Source organism: Megalops cyprinoides, chromosome 25 (assembly GCF_013368585.1).
Source record: "Megalops cyprinoides isolate fMegCyp1 chromosome 25, fMegCyp1.pri, whole genome shotgun sequence".
Lineage (NCBI taxonomy): Eukaryota > Metazoa > Chordata > Actinopteri > Elopiformes > Megalopidae > Megalops > Megalops cyprinoides.
Genome location: NC_050607.1, coordinates 20,251,498 through 20,264,473, shown reverse-complemented (window position 1 = coordinate 20,264,473; position 12,976 = coordinate 20,251,498). Strand labels below are relative to the sequence as shown.

At 43.4% G+C, this 12,976-nt stretch overlaps 7 non-coding genes and 4 pseudogenes across 7 annotated transcripts; 7 read left to right on the top strand and 4 right to left on the bottom strand.

Annotated features, from left to right (window-relative positions):
• The first annotated feature begins 863 nt into the window (after nucleotides 1-863).
• LOC118772256 lies at nucleotides 864-982 on the top strand. Its single transcript, XR_005004656.1, has one exon. It is a non-coding gene; the product is annotated as a 5S ribosomal RNA (ribosomal RNA).
• Nucleotides 983-2,235: 1,253 nt separating this feature from the next.
• Nucleotides 2,236-2,339, bottom strand: LOC118772258. Its single transcript, XR_005004658.1, has one exon. It is a non-coding gene; the product is annotated as a U6 spliceosomal RNA (small nuclear RNA).
• Nucleotides 2,340-2,660: 321 nt separating this feature from the next.
• On the top strand, nucleotides 2,661-2,795 carry LOC118772246 (annotated as a pseudogene).
• A 928-nt stretch (nucleotides 2,796-3,723) lies between these two features.
• Nucleotides 3,724-3,842, top strand: LOC118772244. Its single transcript, XR_005004647.1, has one exon. It is a non-coding gene; the product is annotated as a 5S ribosomal RNA (ribosomal RNA).
• Nucleotides 3,843-6,814: 2,972 nt separating this feature from the next.
• Nucleotides 6,815-6,922, bottom strand: LOC118772257. The gene has a single exon (XR_005004657.1). It is a non-coding gene; the product is annotated as a U6 spliceosomal RNA (small nuclear RNA).
• Nucleotides 6,923-7,296: 374 nt separating this feature from the next.
• Nucleotides 7,297-7,431, top strand: LOC118772245 (annotated as a pseudogene).
• Nucleotides 7,432-8,359: 928 nt separating this feature from the next.
• LOC118772231 lies at nucleotides 8,360-8,478 on the top strand (annotated as a pseudogene).
• Nucleotides 8,479-9,741: 1,263 nt separating this feature from the next.
• Nucleotides 9,742-9,849, bottom strand: LOC118772255. Its single transcript, XR_005004655.1, has one exon. It is a non-coding gene; the product is annotated as a U6 spliceosomal RNA (small nuclear RNA).
• A 373-nt stretch (nucleotides 9,850-10,222) lies between these two features.
• On the top strand, nucleotides 10,223-10,357 carry LOC118772243 (annotated as a pseudogene).
• Nucleotides 10,358-11,282: 925 nt separating this feature from the next.
• Nucleotides 11,283-11,401, top strand: LOC118772233. Its single transcript, XR_005004643.1, has one exon. It is a non-coding gene; the product is annotated as a 5S ribosomal RNA (ribosomal RNA).
• Nucleotides 11,402-12,622: 1,221 nt separating this feature from the next.
• Nucleotides 12,623-12,730, bottom strand: LOC118772254. Its single transcript, XR_005004654.1, has one exon. It is a non-coding gene; the product is annotated as a U6 spliceosomal RNA (small nuclear RNA).
• Between the last annotated feature and the right edge of the window lie 246 nt (nucleotides 12,731-12,976).

The window sequence follows — 12,976 nt, the reverse complement described above, 5'->3', positions numbered from 1 at the left end:
AGAAGTGACTTTCAAACAAAGAATACATTTGTTAAAGTTTCTAAAAGAGAACGTAAGAAAAGAATATGTCTAGGGGAATGAATGGGTGCGTGTCTATAGGTGGAGTAGACAGGTGCGTGTGTGTGAGGAGCGGACATGCGCAATGCGACGAGACCCAGAGAGACGCGCGCTCACGGTCATATAGCTCACCCCGACGCCAGGTGTTACTAATAAGCAATCAACAGTTCCCACCGCGGCCTGCAACCTCTGCGTGGCCATCACAGTAACTACAGGGGAAGCAGGAGGTCGTAGCACTCAGAAACAGATGTTCAATGCTTATGCGTGATGCTCTATTGAAAGTAATAAAATAAATAAATAAAACAAAACCTGAAGACAGAAACGAGCTGACGTATGCGCTCTTACATAGGGGATGTTGTATTGATTTCTTGTTTATCCTGTTTTTTTGCTCACTGCTTGAATTAGTAATCGCTACAATATCTTTTTTGTTTGTTTTGCCCAATAAGATCATTTGATAATGTACATGTTTTTGTTTGTATCGTTGTGACAGTAACATGACTGAAGATGAAAAAAGAGATTGTAACTTGCGCTGCGCCTGCATTTTACAGCGCAATGGAAAGTGAGTGTTGTATCAAAGTGAGTATAGAGCTAAGAATGAAGAGGACTAGTCTGTCGTATGCTGGATTTAGAGCAAGAGCGCTTTCCACTTAAGGACATTATTACACCTGCTGTGATGATTGTGTTGGATGAACGTTCAGGCTTGGGTGATGACATAAACGGCAGCAAATGTATGGTGAAATCCATAAGACGTCGTGCTGAAATTCAAGGGGACAAGTATGAGAGTGTTATTTGAAGACGCGGCTTTTGCTTACGGCCATACCACCCTGAACACGCCCGATCTCGTCCAATCGCGGATGCTAAGCAGGTTTGGGCCTGGTTAGTACTTGGATGGGAGACCGCCTGGGAATACCAGGTGCTGTAAGCCTTTTCCCTCCACAGGAGGCGATATTTGACCGCAAACACACATTTCTCTTATAACTCGATCCATTCAGCGTCTATTTATTTGTCTTTTCATACAATCATGTACACTTAAGTTAAGGTGATCTAAAGAAGGGCAGACGACCCCTGCCCGGAAATAGACCTATACATTTTCTTCATCTGGAGGCTCTGAATCTGTCTGAAAGAGCTCGCCGACATAGTCCCCAGTCAGTTTTTAAAAATAATAAAAATAAAAAATCGAAGACTGTCTGTGGTGCAGTGAAACGGGTGAGGGCGGTCCAGAACTGAACGTTCATATTTAAGCCTGGGGAACACGGATGGGAATACAAGGACATTATTACACTTGCTGTGATGATCGTGCTGTGTTTGTGTGTTTGTTTTTTCTTGACTTTTTTTTTTTTTTTTACAAGTAATGCAATTGCACTCCTTTGATCGGAGTGTCATAGAGGGGCTTTATCCCTCTTTTTTTCTTTCGCGCGTATGGCATTCATAGCAACTTCTGTCTCCCGCGTACGCATCCATTGCTGAATACGGAAATGGACAGTGTAGAATTATGGGCCAGTTGAACGGTATTGGTAGGAGTGTCGCCATTAAATAAAAAATCCAGTGGCATTTTCACTACAAAAAGGAATAATGAGGTCTTTCCATTAGCCATACTCTTGTGGCGCTGCGCAGCCCACTTGCAGGAGTCTGTCGTCAGTCTGTCAGACTAGTCTGTCGTATGGCTGGATTTGAAACAAGAGCGCTTTCCACTTAAGGAAATTATTACACTTGCTGTGCTGATTGTGTTGGATGAACGTTCAGGCTTGGGTAATGACATAAACGGCAGTAAGTGTACGGTGAAATCCATAAGACGTCATGCTGAAATTCAAAGGGACACGTATGAGAGTGCTTTTTGAAGACGTAGGCGTAGCTTACGGCCATACCACCCTGAATAAGCAGGATCTCAGAAACTAAACAGGGTTGGGTCTGCTTAATACTTGGATGGGAGACCACCCTGAGAATACCCGGTTATGTGAGTTTTTTCCCTGGACAGGAGGCGCTATTTGACCACAAACACAGATTTCTGTTATTACTCCTTCCCTTCAGCTTGTATTTATTTCTCTCTTGAAACAAGGCGTATTTAGTGCACAATTTCAGGCGATATGTTTCAAAATAAAAGTCCCGTATGCAAAACAGTTAATCAAAGGATTTTTTTCTTTCCCCCAAAACATTTCATACTGTGGTCATGTCACTTTCAAAAACATGGAACGCTTCACGAATTTGCGTGTCATCTTTGCGCCAGGGGCCATGCTAATCTTGTCTGTATCGTTCCAATTGCAGGCGGTTGTTGGCCATCAGCTCCCATTCAATGTTACTTGTAAACAGATGTTGTTTCCAGCCTTTCTCAGCTCTATCAGAGCGATGCAGCAAACTTCATGTTACATTCCTCCCCCTCAGTACCTTTTTGCGCTCTAGTTCTATTTTCCTTCATTCACTCTATTTCTCCATTTTCCACTTATTACAGTAATTGCGTAATATTAGTCACCGGGACACCTTAGGTGGCATCAGGACAGGTAAAAATGCAAATTCAATTGGTCCGTAATCGTCACCATTGGCAGATGTCAACATTAGACCCGCCCCCACAGATTTTTAGACACGACTCTTTTCGGAGAGTGTGAAGTAGACTTTCCATGCAACAGACACCATTTAAACAGTCATTGCACTCCGGCTGTGCTGACCCCTGCGAATCCCCCAAATGTGGGAATCTCGACTGCATGACGTCTGCTAGTGCGCCACTGCGTTCGCGCTCTCCCCTGATTTTTCATGCTCAGTGTTACGGCCGGCCCGTCGGACCGCAGCATAAAAAAGGGAGGCAGACAACAGAAATGACTTTCAAACAAAGAATACATTTGTTAAAGTTTCTGAAAGAGAACGTAAGAAAAGAATATGTCTAGGGGAATGAATGGGTGCATGTCTGTAGGTGGAGTAGACAGGTGCGTGTGTGTGAGGAGCGGACATGCGCAATGCGACGAGACCCAGAGAGACGCGCGCTCACGGTCATATAGCTCACCCCGACGCCAGGTGTTACTAATAAGCAATCAACAGTTCCCACCGCGGCCTGAAACCTCTGCGTGGCCATCACAGGAACTACAGGGGAAGCAGGAGGTCGTAGCACTCAGAAACAGATGTTCAATGCTTATGCGTGATGCTCTATTGAAAGTAATAAAATAAATAAATAAAACAAAACCTGAAGACAGAAACGAGCTGACGTATGCGCTCTTACATGGGGGATGTTGTATTGATTTCTTGTTTATCCTGTTTTTTTGCTCACTGCTTGAATTAGTAATCGCTACAATATCTTTTTTGTTTGTTTTGCCCAATAAGATCATTTGATAATGTACATGTTTTTGTTTGTATCGTTGTATCAGTAACATGACTGAAGATGAAAAAGGAGAATGTAACTTGCGCTGCGCCTGCATTTTACAGCGCAATGGAAAGTGAGTGTAGTATCAAAGCGAGTATAGAGCTAAGAATGAAGTGGACTAGTCTGTCGTATGCTGGATTTAGAGCAAGAGCGCTTTCCACTTAAGGACATTATTACACCTGCTGTGATGATTGTGTTGGATGAACGTTCAGGCTTGGGTGATGACATAAACGGCAGCAAATGTATGGTGAAATCCATAAGACGTCGTGCTGAAATTCAAGGGGACAGGTATGAGAGTGTTATTTGAAGACGCGGATTTCGCTTACGGCCATACCACCCTGAACACGCCCGATCTCGTCCAATCGCGGATGCTAAGCAGGTTTGGGCCTGGTTAGTACTTGGATGGGAGACCGCCTGGGAATACCAGGTGCTGTAAGCCTTTTCCCTCCACAGGAGGCGATATTTGACCGCAAACACACACTTCTCTTATAACTCGATCCATTCAGCGTCTATTTATTTGTCTTTTCATACAATCATGTACACTTAACCCTCCTGTTATGTTTGGGGTCAATTTGACCCCATTCAATGTTTAACGTCTCTAAATAAATGCTCAACATCATTTTTTTTGCTTCATATTTAATGACTTTTCCTAATTTAATAGGGACAACTGGGTAAACACAAAATTTACATGATGATATGTTTTTAATGCCCTGTACTCATGTTGTACGCATTGGTGTTGTTTGGGGTCAATTTGACCCCAGGCTGTTTTAGCTGTATAAAACATATAAGAAATATCAACATTTTACACACATTTGTTTTACTTGTTTTGGATGATATTGAGGACACTGCAACATGCAATTTTATAATTTAATTTTATAATATAATATAAGACTTCCCTCTGTTTTAGGGCCATAACCTATCATAATAATGCCTGTAGTAGTGCGAGAACCACGGACAGTTCACATGACATGGGGGAGGGGAAAACATAATTTCCATGAGAATTTTGATATTTCCCGTGCTGTGAGGGAGGGGAACTATGGTTCCCACACCTGTGTCTGCGCATGACAGTAGAGGAGGAGCAAACATATAAAAGCTTGCACAGCATCCTTCAAAACCATTCCTCTTGGTGCTCTGTGTGCTCTCTCTTTATGCTCTCTCTCTCTCTATTGAAAATGAACTCTAAGCAAAAGTTTTCTGCCAATGAGGTTTTGTCACAGCTGTTTGCCAGTGAGAGTGACATAGAGGAGACTGTATATGAGACAGAGGATAACGTTGAGGAGGACCCTGATTATGAGGCATCCTCCTCTGATGAGAATGAGACTCTAAGTGTTGACCCTCCTGTTTCTCAACCACCAGAAGGCATGTTACCTTCAAAAAATGGAAAGTTATTATGGTCCCTTTCCCCACTTGAATGACAGGGTAGACTTAGTGCTGCTAATGTCATCAGGATGGTTTCAGGCCCTACCAGATACGCTGTCAGCCATGCCCAAGACATAAAACTAGCATTTGAGCTCTTGATAATCAATTGAAAAGGATATACTGGAGATGACAAACGTGGAGGGGAGGCGTGTGTATAGGGGCAGTTGGAAACACTTGGATGTGACCCACTTGCAAGCCTATATTGGGTTGCTCATTTTGGCAGGAGTTTACAAGTCAAAAGGCGAAGCAACAGCAAGCCTTTGGAATGCTGACAATGGAAGGGCAATATCTCCAGCCACTATGTCTCTACAGAATTTTCATCTTTTCTCCTGTGTCATACGCTTTGATGACAGAGAAACAAGGCAGGGCCGACGAGAGCGTGACAAACTCGCAGCAATACGGGATGTATGGGATAAGTGGGTTCAGCGATTACCTCTTCTTTACAATTCAGGCCCCCACATGACTGTGGATGAATGTCTGAGTGCATTTTGTAATAACATAACATATAACATATCTGTACTTAGAAATAATATAAAGGCCTTAACATACCAAAAAGATCTTTCTCTTCAATTTTAGGTTAATCAGTGAGATTTTATGGTGATTGTCATGTTTTTCCATAGTTGCATAATAGGTATTCTACATGTATAGGGGTGGGGGGGTGGGGGGTGGGGGGTTATTTAAAGCCTATTTACGTAGTCAACAAAGAAACATAAAGTACCTCACACATAAATTTGGGTAGCAATTTTAATTTCCACCATTTTCTGGAGGTTTGAATTGCTGGGGTCAAATTGACCCCAAACATAACGGATGTTAGTAAATTTGAACATAACAGGAGGGTTAAGTTAAGGTGATCTAAAGAAGGGCAGACGACCCCTGCCCGGAAATAGACCTATACATTTTCTTCATCTGGAGGCTCTGAATCTGTCTGAAAGAGCTCACCGACATAGTCCCCAGTCAGTTTTTAAAAATAATAAAAATAAAAAAGCGAAGACTGTCTGTGGTGCAGTGAAACGGGTGAGGGCGCTCCAGAACTGAACGTTCATATTTCAGCCTGGGGAACACGGATGGGAATGCAAGGACATTATTACACTTGCTGTGATGATCGTGTTGTGTTTGTGTGTTTGTTTTTTTCTTGACTTTGTTTTTTTTTTTTTTTTACAAGTAATGCAATTGCACTCCTTTGATCGGAGTGTCATAGAGGGGCTTTTGACCTCTTTTTTTCTTTCGCGCGTATGGCATTCATAGCAACTTCTGTCTCCCGCGTAAGCATCTCTTGCTGAATACGGAAATGGACAGTGTAGAATTATGTGCCAGTTGAACGGTATTGGTAGGAGTGTCGCCATTAAATAAAAAATCCAGTGGCATTTTCACTACAAAAAGGACTAATGAGGTCTTTCCATTAGCCATCCTCTTGTGGCACTGCGCAGCCCACTTGCAGGAGTCTGTCGTCAGTCTGTCAGACTAGTCTGTCGTATGGCTGGATTTGAAACAAGAGCGCTTTCCACTTAAGGAAATTATTACACTTGCTGTGCTGATTGTGTTGGATGAACGTTCAGTCTCGGGTAATGACATAAACGGCAGTAAGTGTACGGTGAAATCCATAAGACGTCATGCTGAAATTCAAAGGGACGCGTATGAGAGTGCTTTTTTAAGACGTAGGCGTAGCTTACGGCCATACCACCCTGAATAAGCAGGATCTCAGAAACTAAACAGGGTTGGGTCTGCTTAATACTTGGATGGGAGACCACCTTGAGAATACCCGGTTATGTGAGTTTTTTCCCTGGACAGGAGGCGCTATTTGACCACAAAACACAGATTTCTGTTATTACTCCTTCCCTTCAGCTTGTATTTATTTCTCTCTTGAAACAAGGCGTATTTAGTTCACAATTTCAGGCGATATGTTTCAACATAAAAGTCCCGTATGCAAAACAGTTAATCGAAGGATTTTTTTCTTTCCCCCAAAACATTTCATACTGTGGTCATGTCACGTTCAAAAACATGGAACGCTTCACGAATTTGCGTGTCATCCTTGCGCCAGGGGCCATGCTAATCTTCTCTGTATCGTTCCAATTTTAGTATATGTGCTGCCGTAGCTAGCACGCAACAGGACCTCGGACATCAGCTTTATGCAGGCGGTTGTTGGCCATCAGCTCCCATTCATGGTTACTTGTAAACAGATGTTGTTTCCAGCCTTTCTCAGCTCTATCAGAGCGATGCAGCAAACTTCATGTTACATTCCTCCCCCTCAGTACCTTTTTGCGCTCTAGTTCTATTTTCCTTCATTCACTCTATTTCTCCATTTTCCACTTATTGCAGTAATTGCGTAATATTAGGACACCGGGATACCTTAGGTGGCATCAGGACAGGTAAAAATGCAAATTAAATTGGTCCGTAATCGTCACCATTGGCAGATGTCAACATTAGACCCGCCCACACAGATTTTTAGACACGACTCTTTTCGGAGAGTATGAAGTAGACTTTCCATGCAACAGACACCATTTAAACAGTCATTGCACTCCGGCTGTGCTGACCCCTGCGAATTCCCCAAATGTGGGAATCTCGACTGCATGACGTCTGCTAGTGCGCCACTGCGTTCGCGCTCTCCCCTGATTTTTCATGCTCAGTGTTACGACCGGCTAGTCGGACCGCAGCATAAAAAAAGGGAGGCAGACAACAGAAGTGACTTTCAAACAAAGAATACATTTGTTAAAGTTACTGAAAGAGAAAGTGAGAAAAGAATATGTCTAGGGGAATGAATGGGTGCGTGTCTGTAGGAGGAGTAGACAGGTGCGTGTGTGAGGAGAGGGCATGCGCAATGCGACGAGCCCCAGAGAGACGCGCGATCACGGTCATATAGCTCACCCCGACGCCAGGTGTTACTAATAAGCAATCAACAGTTCCCACCGCGGCCTGCAACCTCTGCGTGGCCATCACAGTAACTACAGGGGAAGCAGGGGGTCGTAACACTCAGAAAGAGATGTTCAATGCTTATGCGTGATGCTCTATTGAAAGTAAAAAAATAAATAAATAAAGCAAAACCTGAAGACAGAAACGAGCTGACGTATGCGCTCTTACATAGGGGATGTTGTATTGATTTCTTGTTTATCCTGTTTTTTTGCTCACTGCTTGAATTAGTAATCGCTACAATATTTTTTTTGTTTGTTTTGCCCAATAAGATCATTTGATAATGTACATGTTTTTGTTTGTATCGTTGTATCAGTAACATGACTGAAGATGAAAAAAGAGATTGTAACTTGCGCTGCGCCTGCATTTTACAGCGCAATGGAAAGTGAGTGTAGTAACAAAGTGAGTATAGAGCTAAGAATGAAGTGGACTAGTCTGTCGTATGGCTGGATTTAGAGCAAGAGCGCTTTCCACTTAAGGACATTATTACACCTGCTGTGATGATTGTGTTGGATGAACGTTCAGGCATGGGTGATGACATAAACGGCAGCAAATGTATGGTGAAATCCATAAGACGTCGTGCTGAAATTCAAGGGGACATGTATGATAGTGTTATTTGAAGAAACGGCTTTCGCTTACGGCCATGCCGCCCTGAACACGCCTGATCTCGTCCCTTCGCGGATGCTAAGCAGGTTTGGGCCTGGTTAGTACTTGGATGGGGGACTGCCTGGTAATACCAGGTGCTGTAAGCCTTTTCCCTCCACAGGAGGCGATATTTGACCGCAAACACACATTTCTCTTATAACTCCATCCTTTCAACGTCTATTTATTTGTCTTTTCATACATTCATGCACACTTAAGTTAAGGTGATCTAAAGAAGGGCAGACGACCCCTGCCCGGAAATAGACCTATACATTTTCTTCATCTGGAGGCTCTGAATCTGTCTGAAAGAGCTCGCCGACATAGTCCCCAGTCAGTTTTTAAAAATAATAAAAATAAAAAAGCGAAGACTGTCTGTGGTGCAGTGAAACGGGTGAGGGCGCTCCAGAACTGAACGTTCATATTTCAGCCTGGGGAACACGGATGGGAATACAAGGACATTATTACACTTGCTGTGATGATCGTGCTGTGTTTGTGTGTTTGTTTTTTCTTGACTTTTTTTTTTCTTTTTTTTTTTTTTACAAGTAATGCAGTTGCACTCCGATGATCGAAGTGTCATAGAGGGGCTCTTTACCCTCTTTTTTTCTTTCGCGTGTATAGCATTCATAGCAACTTCTGTCTCCCGCGTACGCATCCATTGCTGAATACGGAAATGGACAGTGTAGAATTATGGGCCAGTTGAACGGTATTGATAGGAGTGTCGCCATTAAATAAAAAATCCAGTGGCATTTTCACTACAAAAAGGACTAATGTGGTCTTTCCATTAGCCATACTCTTGTGGCACTGCGCAGCCCACTTGCAGGAGTCTGTCGTCAGTCTGTCAGACTAGTCTGTCGTATGGCTGGATTTGAAACAAGAGCGCTTTCCACTTAAGGAAATTATTACACTTGCTCTGCTGATTGTGTTGGATGAACGTTCAGGCTTGGGTAATGACATAAACGGCAGTAAGTGTACGGTGAAATCCATAAGACGTCATGCTGAAATTCAAAGGGACACGTATGAGAGTGCTTTTTGAAGACGTAGGCGTAGCTTACGGCCATACCACCCTGAATAAGCAGGATCTCAGAAACTAAACAGGGTTGGGTATGCTTAATACTTGGATGGGAGACCACCCTGAGAATACCCGGTTATGTGAGTTTTTACCCTGGACAGGAGGCGTTATTTGACCACAAACACAGATTTCTGTTATTACTGTTTCCCTTCAGCTTGAATTTATTTCTCTCTTGAAACAAGGCGTATTTAGTCCACAATTTCAGGCGATATGTTTCAAAATAAAAGTCCCGTATGCAAAACAGTTAATCGAAGGATTTTTTTCTTTCCCCCAAAACATTTCATACTGTGGTCATGTCACGTTCAAAAACATGGAACGCTTCACGAATTTGCGTGTCATCCTTGCGCCAGGGGCCATGCTAATCTTCTCTGTATCGTTCCAATTTTAGTATATGTGCTGCCGTAGCTAGCACGCAACAGGACCTCGGACATCAGCTTTATGCAGGCGGTTGTTGGCCATCAGCTCCCATTCATGGTTACTTGTAAACAGATGTTGTTTCCAGCCTTTCTCAGCTCTATCAGAGCGATGCAGCAAACTTCATGTTACATTCCTCCCCCTCAGTACCTTTTTGCGCTCTAGTTCTATTTTCCTTCATTCACTCTATTTCTCCATTTTCCACTTATTACAGTAATTGCGTAATATTAGTCACCGGGACACCTTAGGTGGCATCAGGACAGGTAAAAATGCAAATTAAATTGGTCCGTAATCGTCACCATTGGCAGATGTCAACATTAGACCCGCCCACACAGATTTTTAGCTTCGACTGTTTTCGGAGAGTATGAAGTAGACTTTCCATGCAACAGACACCATTTAAACAGTCATTGCACTCCGGCTGTGCTGACCCCTGCGAATTCCCCAAATGTGGGAATCTCGACTGCATGACGTCTGCTAGTGCGCCACTGCGTTCGCGCTCTCCCCTGATTTTTCATGCTCAGTGTTACGACCGGCTAGTCGGACCGCAGCATAAAAAAAGGGAGGCAGACAACAGAAGTGACTTTCAAACAAAGAATACATTTGTTAAAGTTACTGAAAGAGAAAGTGAGAAAAGAATATGTCTAGGGGAATGAATGGGTGCGTGTCTGTAGGAGGAGTAGACAGGTGCGTGTGTGAGGAGAGGGCATGCGCAATGCGACGAGCCCCAGAGAGACGCGCGATCACGGTCATATAGCTCACCCCGACGCCAGGTGTTACTAATAAGCAATCAACAGTTTCCACCGCGGCCTGCAACCTCTGCGTGGCCATCACAGTAACTACAGGGGAAGCAGGGGGTCGTAACACTCAGAAACAGATGTTCAATGCTTATCCGTGATGCTCTATTGAAAGAGAAAAAAAAAAAACCTGAAGACAGCAACGAGCTGACGTATGCGCTCTTACATAGGGGATGTTGTATTGATTTGTTGTTTATCCTCGTTTTTTGCTCACTGCATGAATTAGTAATCGCTGCACTATTTTTGTTGTTTGTTTTGCCCAATGAGATCATTTGATAATGTGTACGTTTTTGTTTGTATCCTTGTATCAGTAACATGACTGAAGATGAAAAAGGAGAATGTAACTTGCGCTGCGCCTGCATTTTACAGCGCAATTGAAAGTGAGTGTAGTATCAAAGCGAGTATAGAGCTAAGAATGAAGTGGACTAGTCTGTCGTATGGCTGGATTTCGAGCAAGAGCGCTTTCCGCTTAAGGAAATTATTACACTTGCTGTGAAGATTGTGTTGGATGAACCTCCAGGCTTCCACAACGACACGGCTGACATAAACGGCAGCAAATGTATGGTGAAATCCATAAGACGTCGTGCTGAAATTCAAGGGGACATGTATGAGAGTGCTATTTGAAGAGGCAGCTTTCGCTTACGGCCATACCACCCTGAACACGCCCGATCTCGTCTGATCTCGGAAGCTAAGCAGGGTCGGGCCTGGTTAGTACTTGGATGGGAGACCGCCTGGGAATACCAGGTGCTGTAAGCTTTTTCCCTCCACAGGAGGCGCTATTTGATCGCAAACACACATTTCTCTTATGACTCGTTCCGTTCAGCGTCTATTTATTTGTCTTTTCATACAATCATGTACACTCAAGGTGATCTAAAGAAGGGCAGACGACCCCAGCCCGGAAATAGAGCTCTTTCTGTCTGAAAGAGCTCGCCGACATAGTCCCCAGTCAGTTTTTAAAAAATAATTAAAATAAAAAAGCAAAGATTGTCTGTGGTGCAGTGAACCGGGTGAGGGCGCTCCAGAACTACTGAACGTTCACATTTTAGCCTGGGGAACACGGATGGGAATGCACGGACATTATTACACTTGCTGTAATGATCGTGCTGTGTTTGTGTGTTTGTGTTTTTTTTGTTTTTTTTTTTACAAGTAATGCAATTGCACTCCGATGATCGAAGTGTCATAGAGGGGCTCTTTCCCCTCTTTTTTTCTTTGGCGCGTATGGCATTCATAGCAATTTCTGTCTCCCGCGTAAGCATCTCTTGTTGAATACGGAAATGGACAGTGTAGAATTATGTGCCAGTAGAACGGTATTGATAGGAGTATCGCCATTAAATAAAAATCCAGCGGCATTTTCACTACAAAAAGGAATAATGAGGTCTTTCCATTAGGCATACTCTTGTGGCGCTGGGCAGCCCACTTGCAGGAGTCTGTCGTCAGTCTGTCAGACTAGTCTGTCGTATGGCTGGATTTCGAGCAAGAGCGCTTTCCACTTAAGGAAATTATTACACTTGCTGTGCTGATTGTGTTGGATGAACGTTCAGGCTTGAGTAATGACATAAACGGCAGTTAGTGTACGGTGAAATCCATAAGACGTCATGCTGAAATTCAAAGGGACACGTATGAGAGTGCTGTTTGAAGACGTAGGCGTAGCTTACGGCCATACCACCCTGAATAAGCAGGATCTCAGAAACTAAACAGGGTTGGGTCTGCTTAATACTTGGATGGGAGACCACCCTGAGAATACCCGGTTATGTGAGTTTTTTTCCCTGGACAGGAGGCGCTATTTGACCACAAACACAGATTTCTGTTATTACTCCTTCCCTTCAGCTTGTATTTATTTCTCTCTTGAAACAAGGCGTATTTAGTCCACAATTTCAGGCGATATGTTTAAAAATCAAAGTCCCGTATGCAAAACAGTTAATCGAAGGATTTTTTTCTTTCCCCCAAAACATTTCATACTGTGGTCATGTCACGTTCAAAAACATGGAACGCTTCACGAATTTGCGTGTCATCCTTGCGCCAGGGGCCATGCTAATCTTCTCTGTATCGTTCCAATTTTAGTATATGTGCTGCCGTAGCTAGCACGCAACTTGACCTCGGACATCAGCTTTATGGAGGCGGTTGTTAGCCATCAGCTCCCATTCATGGTTACTTGTAAACAGATGTTGTTTCCAGCATTTCTCAGCTCTATCAGAGCGATGCAGCAAACTTCATGTTACATTCCTCCCCCTCAGTACCTTTTTGCGCTCCTGTTCTCTTTTTCTTCATTCACTCTATTTCTCCATTTTCCACTTATTACAGTAATTGCGTAATATTAGTCACCGGGACACC